The sequence below is a fragment of the Uranotaenia lowii genome, chromosome 2 (assembly GCF_029784155.1).
Source record: "Uranotaenia lowii strain MFRU-FL chromosome 2, ASM2978415v1, whole genome shotgun sequence".
Taxonomy (NCBI): Eukaryota; Metazoa; Arthropoda; class Insecta; order Diptera; family Culicidae; genus Uranotaenia; species Uranotaenia lowii.
The window spans coordinates 404,445,151-404,461,916 of NC_073692.1; the positions used below are offsets into that span (position 1 = coordinate 404,445,151).

A 16,766-nucleotide genomic window follows, 5' to 3' on the forward strand; every position below is an offset into this window, starting at 1 on the left:
GTCGCAAGTCTAGAAGCAGTAAAAGTGCTAAGTTATGTCGTTGGATACTCGTCTAGGTGAGGAACCGCCAGCTTTCGGAATAATCATCCTTTCTCCCGAACGCGAACCCACAGTTCGGTATAAAAAAAGGTATAAGAATCAGAAAAAAGGATGCTTGGGAGTCCAAATTATCCATTTAAATTAATGCTTGTGATATAGCTCAGTTGACAAGTCAGTTGCTACCTGAGCCGATGTCCGTGAGTTCGAGGCCCAAGAGTAAACATCGATCACAGTTGTACCGGATTAAGTTTTTCAATGACTGTCCGCCAACTCCATCGATGATATAAGTCACGAATGACATAAAGATGTTAAAATGACTATAATCGAAGCAAAAAAACATTTAAACTACCATTTTTGAATACGAGAGAAAATACAAAAACTTTCAAAACTTTACAAATTGTACCTTAAAAACGTTTTAACATTTAAACTTTACCCATATTCAGATCTTTTTTATTGAATAAACGGAAATTCCCATATACCAATCCGTGACTATTAAATGCTAAAAATAACCTCTGCTCCATAATTTCAAAAAGTCCAGCTTTCCCAAAAGTGTTCAAGGTAAAAGCGACCTTCATTAACATAATCCTTTCCCACCAACCAAACCAAACCGAAAAAGGAAAGTTCGAAAAACTTGTCCAAAATTTGTCTCTATTTATAGCTTTCTCAAATACACTTAAGACTTGAGACTGCATGCAACCGACAAAATCCATCAGGTGTCAATTTTCTTCTTCCAATAGCCAACTCTGGAACGACACAGCACAGCTATTTGCTGCTGGTAGTAATTCAAAGTCAGGGACACTTTTTGGGTGTGAAAAAATGAAAAGGTCGAGGAACTTTATGGTAAGCTTTTGGTTAAAGGTTATGCGGAATTACCAGCTAAACATTTACTAAACAATTTGAAAAAAAAACCAGCGTTTACAAAATTAAACAATTTAATTGTGCACACATGCCCTTTCGTTTAGTTACTCCAGTGAGAGTACGTTCCGGTTCGTTAAACATAGAACTTGTGCATAATTCATCACTCGAAAAGGACCAATTTCCCTCCACAACACAAAACACTGTCGTCCTTCTCGAGTTGTTGAAACTTCAGCCGAGGACGGAAAATTCTGACCTACAGAAGAAAAGGTAAAAAAGTGAAAATTTTCTGAACAAATTATCCATTCGGGCGAGCGTAAGGGAAAGTAAATGTGCGGCTCCAATCGCACCTTTTTTCGTTTCATTTTTTTTTTTTTTTGTTCGTGGCTGAGCGCTCTCGTTTCATTCATCTCGCGTCGAATCTTCCACTTGGTGTGAAAAATTAGAGGAGAAAAAACGACACATGTAATAAATGAATTGTTTATGGTACTTTCGGTCGGGTGAAACTGATTGTTTTTCCAACCGATGAATTTCCTCGGTGGAAAAAAAGCGAGTTAAAAAAAAGTACAGTTGGGAGAATTATCACTTCCTCTTGTGCAAGAAAATCCGAACACGATGGTGGCAAAATATATAAAAGGTGTGAAAAATGGTAGAGAATATTTACATCTCGTCTGCATCAACAGGAACTGGAGTTTTCTTTGAACTCTTAAGCCTGACGAACTTCAACATTAGAATTCAGAACATGAATTCTGGAAAATGATGAAATTCCAAGCGACCACAATGCCATTCAAATTCCAGGAAAGCAAAAATTTCAGCTATGAATTCAAGTTCTTAACAAATATTTTAGGTTTCGAAACAAATTAAAAAATTATTATTAATAAAACAGCTAAAAACTTTCAGGGGAATCTTGTCCAAGTTAACTTACATCCAGATTCAAGTGAAACGCACTTAAAGATCCCCATTTCTCTTTTGAAATCTTTATTCAGTCAAAATGGAATTTTAAATGTGTGGATTTAATCAAACCAATGTCACCTCGATGTCAATACTTATTATTTTATTATAAAACTTTATTGTGAAACAACTTGTTAATTTAAGATTTAAATTTTGATATCCGGTTTTTGATTATCTCAAACTTTTCTCAACAGTAAGTCAACAACACAAAAATAAAACTCCTCCCAACGTGAAAGGTAATAAAACATGAAAATAATATCTTGCCACAGTACCGCAAATTGCACACACAAATACTCACATGTTTCACCCCCATACACACGCAAGCAACATATTGTGAAAATAATGGCCTGACGACAACATTCCTCCTAACTACACTGGCTAGGTATATTGTATCAACAAACAAGGAGGGTCCAGTTGTTTGTATTTTTCATCACCATATCAATAACCCATATTTACTGAAACAAGAGAGTGGAGCAAAAAAAAAGTCCTAACCACCTGTCCACCACCAGAAGGAAAAAAAAAACACTAACATTGAAGACCACCCACATTTAATAAGGCGTGAGGATGCGTGAGTCCCCCGTATACTTGCTTCGAAAAGGGGAGTAGTTGGGCCCTTTTAAGGAAGGGATGATTGGATCAATTTGCTTGAATTGATGGGACCATTCGATAATGATGGTTTGGGTTATGGCTTTATGTTTCAACATTTTTTTTTTATTTGGCCCAAACCGATGATTGCATCAGAGCTGTCAGTGAGTATTAAATTTTGAGATCTAAAGGCATAAGTTGAAGCCAGGTCGTTAATGGGTTTCGGTTGTCAGAAATGAGCAAATTTTCAGATTCGCATAGCGAGAGGGATACTAGTTAACTGTAGATCCCATCGTTGGGGCCAATAATCGGAAAATTTATCATGGATTTTATAATTTCAAACCATTTTAAAGAATGATACGGTCAAAATTTAGTCAAGAGAAAACGCGTGTGAATCGGTGAAATCGTTTATTTGAAAAATCAAATTAAATTTCTTTTTCAAGTTTAATTAGTATAAAATTCAGGAAAAATATTCAGTTAGGCTTCCGCTTTTCCAAATCCGAATTGCCGGGCCCTACGCTTAACCCCTGCCATCAGATTTTGTACAGCCACTTGTCCACCTTCTTCGGCGCAGAAAGCCAATTTGCCTTGAACTGCTGCTCGTCCTTAGCAGTTTTTTTGGTCTTCTTTAGGTTCCGCTTGACAATGGCCCAGTATTTCTCAATTGGGCAGAGCTCTGGTGTGTTGGGAGGGTTCTTGTCCTTGGGAACCACCTGCACGTTGTGGCGGCGTACCACTCCATGGCCTTTTTATCGTAATGGCAAGATGCCAAATTCGGCCAAAACAGTACGGAACAACCGTGTTTCTTCAGGAAAGGCAGCAGACGTTTATTCAAACACTTTTTCACGTAAATTTCTTGGTTGACAGTCCCGGAAGCTATGAAAATGCTGCTTTTCAGGCCACAGGTACAGATGGCTTGCTAAATCAGATATTTCTTCGAGAACTTTGACAGTTTCATGTGCTTGAAAATGTCTGCTACCTTTCCCCTTCCTTTTGCCGTATAAAACTCTTGTCCCAGAAGCTGCTTGTAGTCGGCTTTGACGTAGGTTTCGTCGTCCATTACCACGCAGTCAAACTTCGTCAGCATCGTCGTGTACAGCCTCCGAGATCGCGCTTTGGCCGTCGTATTTTGTTTATCATCGCGATTTAGAGTCACTTCCTTCTTGTAAGTCGATAGTCCGGCTCGTTTTTTGGCTCGATGCACGGTTGTAGACGATACATCCAGCTTATTTGCGGCATCTCGGAGAGAGAGGTTAGGGTTTCGCTTGAAACTTCCTGCAACTCTCTTTGTCGTCTCAGCGGCTTCCGGTTTTCGATTTCCCCCCGATCCAGACTTCCTGGCTGTGGACAAACGTTCCCCAAACACTTTAATAACATTTGTAACGGTTGATTTGGCAACTTTTAGCGATTTTGCCAGCTTTGCGTGCGAGTAGCTCGGAGCGTGCGAGTAGCGATGCGCGAGCAAAATTTTGATATGCTGCTCTTCTTCCTTGGACGGCATTTTGACAACTGAAGAGTGAATTCCAAAATCAAAATAGGAGCAACATTCTACACACACACCTTCAAAATGTGGGGTGTTCAAGTTTATTAAATGCAAAATTGAAAGAAATTCGTCAAGTTTATATTGACTAAATTTTGACCGTATCTCCCTTTATCCTTATTGTCGACTGTCGTAATTTGTCAATTTAAATCAAATTTTTTCATTTCAGTTCATTTGTCTTATTTTAATACTTTTTTCAATTTTGTTATTTTTTTATGTCCTTTGTGTCATTTTAGTCTATATTGTCAATAATGTAATTTTTATCAATTGTTTCAATTTCGTCATAAATTTTAATTTAAGAAGCTAAATAGCAGTTAGCTCGAAACGAGAAAATCGCGTTTGAAATTTCGAAACATCTAATCAAATTCTTTAAAAAAAAACGACCACTTCTTGTTCAAGAAAATTAAGAAACGTGCATTATATTTCCTTACTGTTCGTTGGTTTTAAAGGCTTTTACGTGATCTACAGTTAACTAGTAGATGGCATTCGAACATTCCACTTAAAATGCTTCATAGCACACTTTGAAGTCATTACCATAGAAGACTGAGTCGATTTGAGGTCATTTTTGAATTTCTCTAACCCTGGGGTTTGAAAACCATTATTATGGTTCAAAACTCATCCCTGATTATTGCAGAATTTTTGAGTAACGTATACATGAGTAAATTTCAACTTAGAGGTTTGAATGGGAAAATTGAATATTTTGCACTGAAAAATCAACAAAAAAAATTTTTTTTTTCTTCCGTGGAACCAAGCTCGCTAATGGTTTTTGTGCCAATTTTAAAACTTTAAAGGAAATTTCCCGCTGAACAACTTTTCAGAAGACTGTAACTTCGTATCTTATAGGACAAAAAAAGTTGTTAAGTGTTGAATGGGGGCATGTCTTTCGAAATTAATAAACAATAAATATAATTGAAATCATTGCTGGGTGCCTAGCGAAGTATTGCATGAAAAGTAGTCATGCAATACTTCGCTAGGCACCAGCAGTGATGTCATTTGAATTTATTGGTTTCAAATTCTAAAAGAAACACCACTGTAATACAGCTGATAACTTCTTTGCCTAATAAGACAGAAAGTTGCAGTTTTCAACTAAGTTGTTCCGTGAAAAATTTCCATTGGCACAAAATCATTAGCAGGCTCGGTTCCACAGAAGAAACGAAAATGATATTTATTTTTCAGTAAAAAAAAATTTAATTTTCCCATACATACCTAAAAGTTCAAATTTTCTTATATAAACGTTACTTAAAAATTTTGCAAAAAATCATGAATAAGCTGGGAACTAAAAAGATGCTTTTTAGATCCTAGAGTTTAAAAAATTCGAAAAATATCCCAAATTGAGTTTGTCTATTGCCACAGTAAGTGTTTTAAACCTTTTGGTGTTACGAAAAAGCAACTAAAATTTAAAAAAAACTAAAAAGATCCCAAAGTTTATGGAAGCTCTTAAGATCATCTCCATTAGTCAAAGTGGTCTTAAAAGTTGTTCCAAACTTAATTGTGAACTTATTTGGTGAAAATTATCTGAAATTATGAGCCTTCTACCCTTTAAATCAGTGAAAAATGCCTTTTATTGCAATGATTCAAATGCTTTTGTCAAAACTAATTTTTGTTTCGAGATCAATTGAAAATTATATCCCGGTTTTGGAAGTGAAAAGAGTTTTTCAATACAATAAATCATTTTGTTATGAAAATGATATTCTTTAGAGCAAGTTCACTGGTGTGGGGAAAAAGTGATAGAAATTTTGACATTTTGAAAATTTTACCATGCCAAAATGTTTTCAAGATCATTGGGCGTTGTATTTTTTTACAGCACTGTTTCTATTTCAGCCGTATGTGCTAGAAATATTGCTGTTTTTGCATCACAGCATGCGAAACTATAACACGTGTTGTTAAAAAACTTGAAGGCCACAGATCTTGAAAATGTTTTTGCATGGCAAAATTTTTAAAATGTGCAAAAAGTGACAAAATTTCTACCACTTTTTCCCAACACCAGTGAACTTGCTCTTATGATTATGAATTTTGAAAACAGAAGAGTAGGCTGTGCTAAAAAATGACGGAAGAGTTTTTTTTTTAAATACTATTCCCAAATCAAAATGGATAAAAAAAAAACTAATGGAAAAAACGAACGAGCCCCGAAAGCAGAGCATATGGATTGGCATCGAGTAAAGACCCCCATCTAATCCGGAGAATCCCGAAGGCCACTTACCCAGGAATATTAGAAAAATGTTTCCTTGCTAGTCTAAAAGCTTATTTGTGAAACTGGTGAGTTCGTTCCTTTTTGTGCGTGAAATTTAAAAAGTGGTATTGTACTGGTTTTCAAATACTTTCAGTAAAACATTTAAACCGAATCCGGAACGTCAACATTAGATTAATAACAAAATGTGGAATAAGTTCAAATCTTTTAAACCATCAGATTATCAAAAATGGCTTGTTTTATAATTGGTTATCATTGATTGGACTCTTAGAATCGGCTTTAAGATTTTGAAAACAGTAAGGTGTTTGAAACTGCGTTTGATTCATGATACTGTTAAATCATTAAATTATCAAAATAGTTATTCTAATATGCTTTCAATAATCCATTGTTTTGAGATTTGATTCAAGTTCGAAATTGAATGAAATTCAACAGCATTTTTGTGGATTTACGGAATAAGCATGATTTGAATTTTTATTCTCTAGCTGGTGATTCTTTCATTTTATTTAAGCTAAATGCTTTGTAGTTTCTAAAAATGGATTTTTTTCAACACGAGCTGTAAACTTTTTCGATACTGTTTTCGGTGTCGAAAACTTCACTTTACAGCACTGAACGGCACCAAGAAACTTTTAAATGCCTCTTAACCCTCATCCGCATTAGAGTGTCATTTTGACACTATTGCAAGTTTGAATGCTTGTAACTTTTTTCAGAAGCTTCAAAATAAAAAAATTTCTTCGGGGACCCTAAATGAATTCAAAAGTTCTTTAATATTGCATCTTCACTTTATTTATGGACGAACCCTGGAAGCCTGGACAAAAAAACTCCCTTTTCCGACTTAGAGTGTCATTTTGACACTATAAAAGTAAAATCTATTTAATTCGTTTGAATTATTTTGAACTTCATACAAAACTTATATCAATAGAAACCTTGTAATGTCAGTAAAATATGTTTAGAACATTATATATAGCTAAAGCTTATAGTTTTCTCGTTATTCAGCATGAAAGAGTGAAAATTCGAAAAAACATGCCTCAAGAAAAGTGCTGTAGATCATATATTACACGACCAAAAAATATTTGCTTTATGCATATGGAAGCTGAAGTTAATGTCTACATCATGAAGCCAAGAAATATTTTTTTATTTTTTTTTTTAATGGAATGTTCACAAAAAGTTAAAAAAGTGGTCTGAAAAGCCTACTTTTCATTAGATTGCTAGTAAAAACTGTTTCAGCGGTGGTAGAGCTTTTGAAAAAAATACCATTACAAATTTTATTCTAATTCTGACATTTTGCTGTCTTTAGATTTTTGATGCAACAAAAATTGAATTAACGGGAATTTTTCAAAGTTCACTAGTTTGCACGATTTTTTACAAATTGAAATTTCATTTGTTTTTGTGGTCCACCGCCAGGTTGTACCCGGATTTTCAGTGCTTTTACTTTGTTTGGACCTATAAAAAGTATATTAATTGGAAAGCAAATTTAATCTTCATTCTAGTGAGGTGCAACAATTCACGCTGTGAGATTTCACAAAAATATGAAAATTATAAACGTAAAATCATTCCTGGATTTCTAGAACCACAAGCAGCACGTCCAGCAAAACGTGTTTGTTTGCTCTCCGAGTAGGTACGGTGGATGGTGATTTGGGCAGAGAGCCAAGCCGAGAGCCGAAATAATGATGCGTGTCGTGCGTTTCTTGGTTGGAAATTTTCCATTGACAGTAGTTTTCGTTTGCTAGTCACGACCAAGGGTGCCGAAATCACAGAAAAATTTGTAATTTCACAGAATTTTGAACAAATTTTCATCACAGAATCTGTGTCACAGAACACAGAATTTTGGCTTGGCTTGGCTCGGCTTGGCTCTCTGCCCAAATCCTGATGGAATACCAAACAGATATTTAAAGACTTGCTGCAATGAGTTGGCGCTTCCTTTAGCTCTTCTGTTTAATTCATCGTTACATTCGGGATTATTCCCGTTTGTTTGGAAATTGTCGCGAGTTACGCCTATCCACAAAAAGGGATCTAGAAATATTGCATAAAATTACAGGGGTGTAGCAATATTATCTGCTTTGCCTAATTTTTTTGAGAAATTGGTTTATCATCGGCTATATCCAGCAGTAGAGAATAGAATTTCGCCCCATCAGCTCGGTTTCTTCAGACAAATATTGGTGGATACAAATCTTGGCGAGTTCACCACTCGCCTAATAGATTGGATGGCCTTAAGGTACCAAGTGGATAAATAAATAAATAAATAAAATTCTGTGTTTTCAGCACCCTTTGAAACGTCTTCCGGAGTGCCTCAAGGCAGTCACTTGGGACCTTTGCTTTTCAATCTTCTGATGAACAATTTGTCGGACTCCCTTTCGGATGCTTTCGTATTGATTTACGCAGATGATGTGAAACTATTTTTTACTTTAACTCATGGGTGGCCAAACCGTGGCCCGCGGGCCGCATTTGGCCCGCGAACGCCAATTTGTGACCCGCGAAGCTTTGATAAGTTGTGATATTATGAATAAAGAATTATTCTCATAAAACAGAGCAAAATCATAACATTTGTAAACTTCTTGTTAAAAAATCATCGAATTTATTTCAAATTTTCGCTCTTTAGAAATTGAATCAAACAATGGCAGTAAAAAGTGGTTTCATTATATTTGAAAATCCGTGCGAACTTTCAACGTGTAAATTAATTCAAAAGCTTGAATTTAAAGTCAAACACTTCCAGACTGCCAATATACACTGGGTTTCTTAATGGAATTTGACAACAGATTCTAAAATATTGGAAAGCATTGTGTGGTTTTCTATGCATTTAGAATACAATTTTTCCGTAAACGTAAGCTTATTTTCAGAATTATTTAAAAAAGAACAACGCGAAATGTGCTGTGATCCCCAGTTAAAGAAAAAATATAATCATTTTGGTCTGGAAGGGCTTCATAAAACAAATTTGAATGAGGTGAAGCATCCTGACGTTTAAATTAAATGAACTTATTTGTACGAAATTCGGCTTAAAATCATCCAGTCTTTATTTTTCCATAACGTATAGTTTATAGTTTTAACATAACGAGAGCCATCATGATTTTTTGAAGAAGTCTTTTCTTCACGTGATACATTTTCGAATATTTTCAGGTAATTACATTTTATTACAGCTTTAAAAAACATTCAGAAGCCGAAATTTTTATTTTTTTTTTTATGTGACTCGAAGGAAGTCTAAAATTATTAAAATTTCAAAATAGTGTGGCGGATCTCGTTTTCTCAAAACTGTTAAAATTTTTGATAAACCATGTTTTCATTTTAAAGACTGATGTAACAAAAGTCAGGAAAATTATAATTTTTATCAAGAAAAACCGGTAAAACTTGGGAATTAAATCGAGAAATAATCGCAAGCAACCCTAAATATCATTTGTTTTTGTTTCGATTATAGTCGTTTTACATATTGAAATAAAGTAAAAGAAATATCATTAGTAAATTCCTTTCAAACTCTGGAACATTACAGCTTTTAAATGCTTTTTTTAAATTTTACTTAATTAAACAAGTTTGAATCATAATTTAAAAGTATATGTGGAAGAAAAAAAATGTGCTGCTAAGAATTTTTTGGCCCGTAGACAAATCACATTTCTGAAATTTGGCCCGCCACCTTAAAATGTTGGCCACCCATGCTTTAACTAACGAACTACATTTTCAATAGTTTTTTGATTTGTAGTGGAAAAAAAATCATTTCCCTAAATTTTGAACCATATAAGGATTGCTTCATAGCTGGCCGGCCTTGGACCAGACCGAACTGAGTGCCATTAAAAATTTGAAAACAACAGAAACTAAATCTCGGGTTATTCATATCCGAGAAAACCGAATACGAAGGATTAAAATGAATTCCTTGAATTAAAAACTATTGATTCTAGCTCATAAACATCCAAGCTTTTGTTTCTAGGTGAAAATATTTGCACATAAAGTTCAAGTGTCTCGAAAAAATGCTGATGGCGTTCAGTTGGGTCTGGTTGAATTCCGACCAGCTATAATTTTATACAATACTTAAAATTAACGGCAAATCAGTCCAATTTTATTGAATCCAAAAACATTTATTTTTGATCCAAAGTTTCGGTGTTGGTTAACAGTGAGTGTGTGTAGTTTATCTGGCTATTTGGCTATGTCCTAGAATCGTCATCATGCATGACTATCACTGTAAAATTTTGGCCACCTAAGCTTTTATGAAGCTTTTTAAAATATTAATAAAAAATGTTTTTAACGATTCCGTAAGCTACTGCCGATAAGTTCGGTAGTTTTTCCAACTGTGAACGAAATTTTGTGCAAATTCATTGTATAAATTAAAATATTAGAAAAATTCTTAAACGGAACAGAATATTAACCGTACACAACACGATATGTTTTAAGGATTTCAGCAACTTATCATGCCATAGATGCTTGAACTTCAAGTTTAAAATAAATATATATTTTACAGTATGTAAAAAAATCAGGGCTCCGAGGACAAATTTGGGAAAACTTTTGCACAGAAAACAGAGATGGATGAAGGTTTGAAAAAATCTCGTCTTCTTCCAAAAACCGGTTTAAACAAAAAAGAATTTTTCTCAGAAAACGGGTCAAAGGATTTTATAAATCGTTGAAAGATCTTGAAAATAATCCGTTTTTGAGAAGAAAAAAAAAGTGAAGCAAATAAAGTTTGCATTCAAAAGAAAGAATTCAAAAATTTGAAATTATTTGAAAAAAAAATATTCAAAAATTAACACAAAAACTTCTTAAAGGTCGGCCCGCCGAAAAAAAATTAAGCTCAAGTTGGGCCGTTGGCTTGGAAGATTGCTCAACCCTACGTTAAACAATAATCTGAATTGAATATTATTCGTAAAAAAAACCTGTAAGCTTTCAACAGCCTAACGTATACCTCCATTTGTAATAAAAGTCAATTTTGTCATTAGCTTGGTAACGTAACACCAATTCGACATGCAGAGAAGATTGTTTTAAAAATAAATGATCCGTTTTCTCAATACCTACAAACTCGAAAGAAGGCTCGTGAAACGCGAATCATTCAACGCAACGGAGGAAACGTGATCTGTATTTATATGAAGCAAATCAACCGTATTGTTGGGGCAAATTTGCTTCCTTTCCATCGTTGGGTTTTCCTCGAAAGCAATCGACACTGTTGCTGTCCCATAAAGCTCACGTACATCCGATTTCTAATAAACATCGTAAAAAACACCGAAAACCGATAACTCGAAAGGTAGAAAACGATGTTCCTGTTCCAAATAGGAGCATGTTTTTTCATGAAATTTACATCTCTATGAAAAGTTTAGGTTGACCTTGAATCTTGGGTTGTAATGAGCGAAAGGTACAAGACAAGACGACTCCAAATTACCAACAACCCCCTTTACCCTTGCCGAGGCTTTTCGGTGTTCGACGAGCATAAAACGAACCTTATGTTGTGCGTCTGGCACCTGTCACAAAACCAACACCCCCGCTCGCTGCTGACTCCTGTACCTTGTGGCCTTGCGCCTTGCCTGGTGTCCTTGCCGAGGCGCCCTCTTCGTCACATCCCTAGTCAACATAGAAACAGTTGTCATCGTCGTCGTCGTCCTCGCCCTGTTGTTATTATACTCCTGCTTCTTCTACTCTTCGTCTGGTGTTCGTTAGCCGAGCTCCATCCAATAATGCCGGCATACATACACACACTAACACCTAACACACTTCCTATCTTCATTACAAGAGCTTCGGGGGGCTTTCGGGACGGATTTCCCCCACTTATCAGGTTCTTTTTCAACTTCACGCGAAGAAGCGGAGACCACACGCACTTGGGGTGCTCCAGAGGATGGTTCAATCAATTGTTTGTGGTCAGTTCTAACCATTATTAGGCTGTAGAAAAAATTCAATGACCACTTCTTTGAGTGTAAAATTTTTCCCGGTATATTTTTTTCCAAAATTTAATCAAAATTTGTTTCTCATAATAACGCATGAACTGTTCTAACAAACCTCCCCTAACTTGTGCGTCATGTAATTTGTTGATAGACGAACGAGAGTTACTACCTAGTACACACTGATATTGGGATCGGGAAATGTTCAACCAAGAGTGAAAGTGATTCGAGGAACTTTTTTTCTGTGTTTGCATCGCTGCTTTCTATACAAGGCAAATGTAACAACAACGACTTTGCAGAGAAGATTCTTTCCGAACAAATCAGTGCCTTTTGCTTTATTTGTTTGCTTGATTATGCTTTCAGAAAGAGTAGAAAAATCTTACCTTAGTTAATACCGATGAAGTATGTCGTAGTGCTGCGTAATCTGAAAATGAAACAAGAAAACCAATGGTAAGATGGCTTCATAATATTTTCAACAATTTTAAGACTTTGTCTAAACTTTTTTCTTATACAAAAATCCATAAAGTTTTTCCAACATAAAAACTCTTGTGAATCCCAAAATCACTATAATTTCCAATAGATCTCCTCTTCGGAGAAGTTTGAACAAAAATCTCGATAATATTTGCAAAGAACCAAGCTGCATAAAGTCTTCTAGAAAAAAAACTTTCAGTTTTATTAGGGTTCATGATTTTGAGTTGAGCTAAATGGAACAATTCGACGCTACTCAGAAAAGTCGATCAAGCGGTTGATCAAGCGGTATGAATAAAAGTTATATCCAAACGATTTTTTTTAGTTCAGTGGTTAGATCTTGCTTTCTGGTTTCCAATAATCATTTGTAAAATATTTCAGAGTATGTATGTGTGTATGTACATATGTATGTATTATTTAGATTATTAATTCGACCTATCTACAATGCAAACCCGACACCATGGCTTCGTAAGAACTGTTATGTAATGAATGTGTAACGTGTATGCGTTTGTGTAATTTGGATAAACAAGTCAATTACTTACGCAACCGTTTTAAATTTAATTACATCTTTAACGTTATTAATCTACGACAGATATTACGCACACGTTTAGATACCTGCTCAGTTGGCAAGTGATTGGTTGTTCTATTATTTATGAAACGAAACAAATGTAAATTCAATGATAAAATCTTACCTTTTAATGAACTCACCTTATTTTACCATTTACCTAATCTTAACATTATACTTCTAAAAGCTTATCGCAGCTTTAACCTCTATTCCGTTCACCGACCAAAATAATCCTTTTTAAAAAAAAATTCGAATATTATATATACCAATTTATCATGTTAAGTTCTGTGTTGTCACAAATTTCTAAAAAGCTGGAAACTTTTAAAAAGAAAGGAGATGAACCTTTCAAACTAACTTGAGACAAACTGGGTAAAGTATTCAATATCAGCAATAATTCTGATCATGATTGGAACTAAAAGGAACTTAAAATAATTGATCTTGAGTGGAACCGTTTTGTACTGTCAACATCTTTAATAGATCTCAATCCTATTCTTTTAAAAAAAACTTCAAAAACTTCAATGAAGTGCCATCTTCAAAGATTTTCAAGTGTTAAAAATAATGTTTCTACGTAACAGAAACTATACCTTTCAAAGTTGTTCGAAAAACATCCGTTCAAATATATTTCTTACTTTAAAAAAACAATTTTGATTCGCTGTTTCTTATTTGGAAAGAATCGATTCTCTAAACTCAAATTTTAGTTTTTTTTTCTCCAAAATTCTGTCTTTAGACCTCTCATCTCGCATGAAACTCGCGTCAGTATTCTCAGGTGGTCCTCCCGACTCACCTTCCAATCTCAAGCTGTTCTCTCAACTCGCTTGAAAATGATAACCCAAATCGACTATTAAGACGTTTTCAATAACCACCGTAAACACGTTGGTATTGAGTGATTTTCTTTTATTCATTAACGACAAGCTTTGCCCCAATACAGTTGAATAGGATAGCAGTTTAGTCAATTCGTTAATATGTCTCCAAAAAGCTTAGAGTGTTCTTATTAACAATTTGAGCTATTTATAAATGAACTGATTTACGACAAATGGGCGGTCCTTCAATTGAAACTCTATCCGGTCCCTCTCTTTCTCCCCTTGATCAGTTCGTAAAAAGGAAATCTCACCTATAGACGCATTCCACCGTGACGTGAAATCGCTTTTCCGGATTTTTCTGCACTGTTGTCATTCTAGAAGTCAACCAATTTACTTTAAAATGAAAAAAATTGTAGCAAACGGTCGCAAATTGAATTTCCTTCAAAATGAATATAATATGGTCATTTTAAAATTTAAGTTGTTTTTGTTGTGATTAATTACTTTTGTGACGTGAATTCACGCTAGAATTAACCATTTCGGACTTTAGTACATACATCTTTGATTTCCTGTTCTCTCTGTGGGAATAGAATATCGGTGTCTTCGAATGAGTTGTAAAGAAAACAATTACCCACAATTTTATGTACGGAACTTCTCGATTGAGCAACAACGAACGAAGTTATGCTTATTTGAAGTTGTGACGTGAATTCACTCAGTTTAAACAGAACAGGGTAGTTGACTGAATTCACGTCACGAATATAAAGTTATACCTGTGGTTATACTGAACCATTCTTTGGAGCCTTCAAATTTTATGTACACTTTCAAAAACGATATTCTGTTGTTCCGACTTTTACAATCATAAATTTTCAGTATCTGCACCAAATTTTTTCCTTATTTTGATTGGCACTTGAATAGCAACATATTGAGGGATCATATGTTAAAATTACTACTGTTTTCATTTAAAGATTCACCAAAAAAAAGTTTTATTTTTTTAAATTTTTTTGTATTTTTATTTGAAAATAATGAACTTATTAAAAAAATCAACTTAATTAAGCTCGATTTGTAAAAATCCGACCATCTGGAGGGTTAAAACAGCTTTCAGAGCACATTTTTCATATAAAATTTAACAAAAAATCAAATTTTGTGACGTGAATTCACTCATTCGCGCTGTTGTAACTCAGCTAGATTCCAACTGATTTCTATAAATTTTAGAGTTTTAGAATCGTCTTATCATTTTCAAAGAAAATCTCATTTTTTTATTTAAAAAAAGTTAGAGTTTACTCGTAAAATGAAAAACTTCCCTTTTTTGTGACGTGAATTCACTCATTTGCGGCTGTTTTTGTTCGCTTTTTAAACCAACTACATTGGATACAAACAATTTCTTTTTTCTACAAAATGAAGCCGTGTTTTTTGGCTTCTGAACATACTTAAAATATTTTCAAAAAAAAATCATCCATATATTTAAATTAATGATTTTGTAAAAGTTGTCAAAAACACCACTTTTTTCAACAAAAAAAACTGATTTTCAAAATCATCTAAAACATGTGTAAAAAAACTTTTTTCTCTTTTTCCGTTGGTTTTGTTTGATTTGAATTATCAAAATTATAGACCATTTTGAGATTTTTTGATACGCGAACGGATAAAAATCACTTTTGAGCGGTACAAGCGCGTGGAATGTGTCATTTGTAGAATATTTAAGAGTAAATCTGAATAACTCCAGAGCAATTTTACTGTATGTATGTAGATAATCCACCATGGGTGTACGGATTCACCGCAGTTTCGCCAACGTATGTGCTTACTTGCATTTTTTAGATTATTAGTTTGACCTATCTACAATGCAAACCCGGCAACATGACTTCGTATGAACTGTTATGTAATGAATGTGTAACGTGGTACCCAAATCGGGATTTAAAACTCACAAAAAGTGCATTGAAGTGCTTTCTTCCTGGCTGGCTGGCTGGATGAAGGTGTAACGTTTTGAAAGGAAAGGAATTATCTAAAATTGATTAAAGGTACCAAAACGAAAGATATTGGCTTAAGCGCCAAATTCAAAGTTGAATTTGCCAAAATCTCACTTTCCTTTGCCCGGCGGCTAGCGGGAAGTCGTGGTTCCGTAGCTTGTTTTTAAGGATACCAGTTCAACAAAGATGCAAAAACCCTTCAATTTTACAATTTGTATTAAGAGCAAGGTTTTACAAAAGCTAATTGGCCAAAAAAATGAACTAACTCAACGTGAGCGCTCACGGAAACAGCATCCGGTCCGACAGGAGCGGCGTCCTTCAGCTGAATCCGGTTTCTTGAGAGGAGAACCAAACGTAGAAGCCGATGGTTTTCTGGATGAAACCACGGTTGCATTTAGAATAATTCACTGCACTGGTAGCTTAGAGTTACTTACTCGGCTTTCTGGTGGTTGGACACACCGGCAAGTGAGAGCGATCGATTCTTTTTGTGGCTCTTTCAATTTATTTATTGGCCGTAAAAACGGCCGTTTCCGCAAGCGGTATCGGTATGTGGGGAATAAAACCCCGATCGCTCTCACGATCGATCCCGTGGAGTGTGTGCCTAGCGCCCTGGTCAGCGAACGGCCCTCCGCACGATCCCACGACGATTACTACACACACACTGTAGCACACAACCTTGGTTGTTGGTTGGTGCGAACCACTTTGCCACTAGATGGTTAACTGATCGTCACTTGGTCTTACTCGTGACCACACGGGATAGTGCCCAAAACTGAAGTGAAGCTCGATCGCCACCGTCGCAGCTCTTTTATAACTTCCAAACTCCTCGCGCCAGCTCCGACGACGTAGGTACTTTTCCGACTTATCGGTGATTCTCCCATTTCCCTTGATCTTTTTCCTCAACTCTAGGGGTTTTCTTATCTAGTTTGAACTAGCTGGGGGGGAATTGGATGCTACAAAGGTCGGGATTCGATTCCGAA

The 16,766-nt window shown here is 35.2% G+C and overlaps 1 protein-coding gene across 2 annotated transcripts in view; it reads right to left on the reverse strand.

Moving 5' to 3' along the window:
- Window positions 1–16,766, reverse strand: part of LOC129743716 (calbindin-32) — a 266,038-nt gene that overhangs the window by 244,524 nt on the left and 4,748 nt on the right. For both annotated transcript variants that reach the window (XM_055735839.1, XM_055735838.1), the window contains exon 2: window positions 12,382–12,422. The gene's annotated coding sequence lies outside the window, so the exon portion shown is untranslated. The remainder of the gene's footprint in view (window positions 1–12,381; window positions 12,423–16,766) is intronic.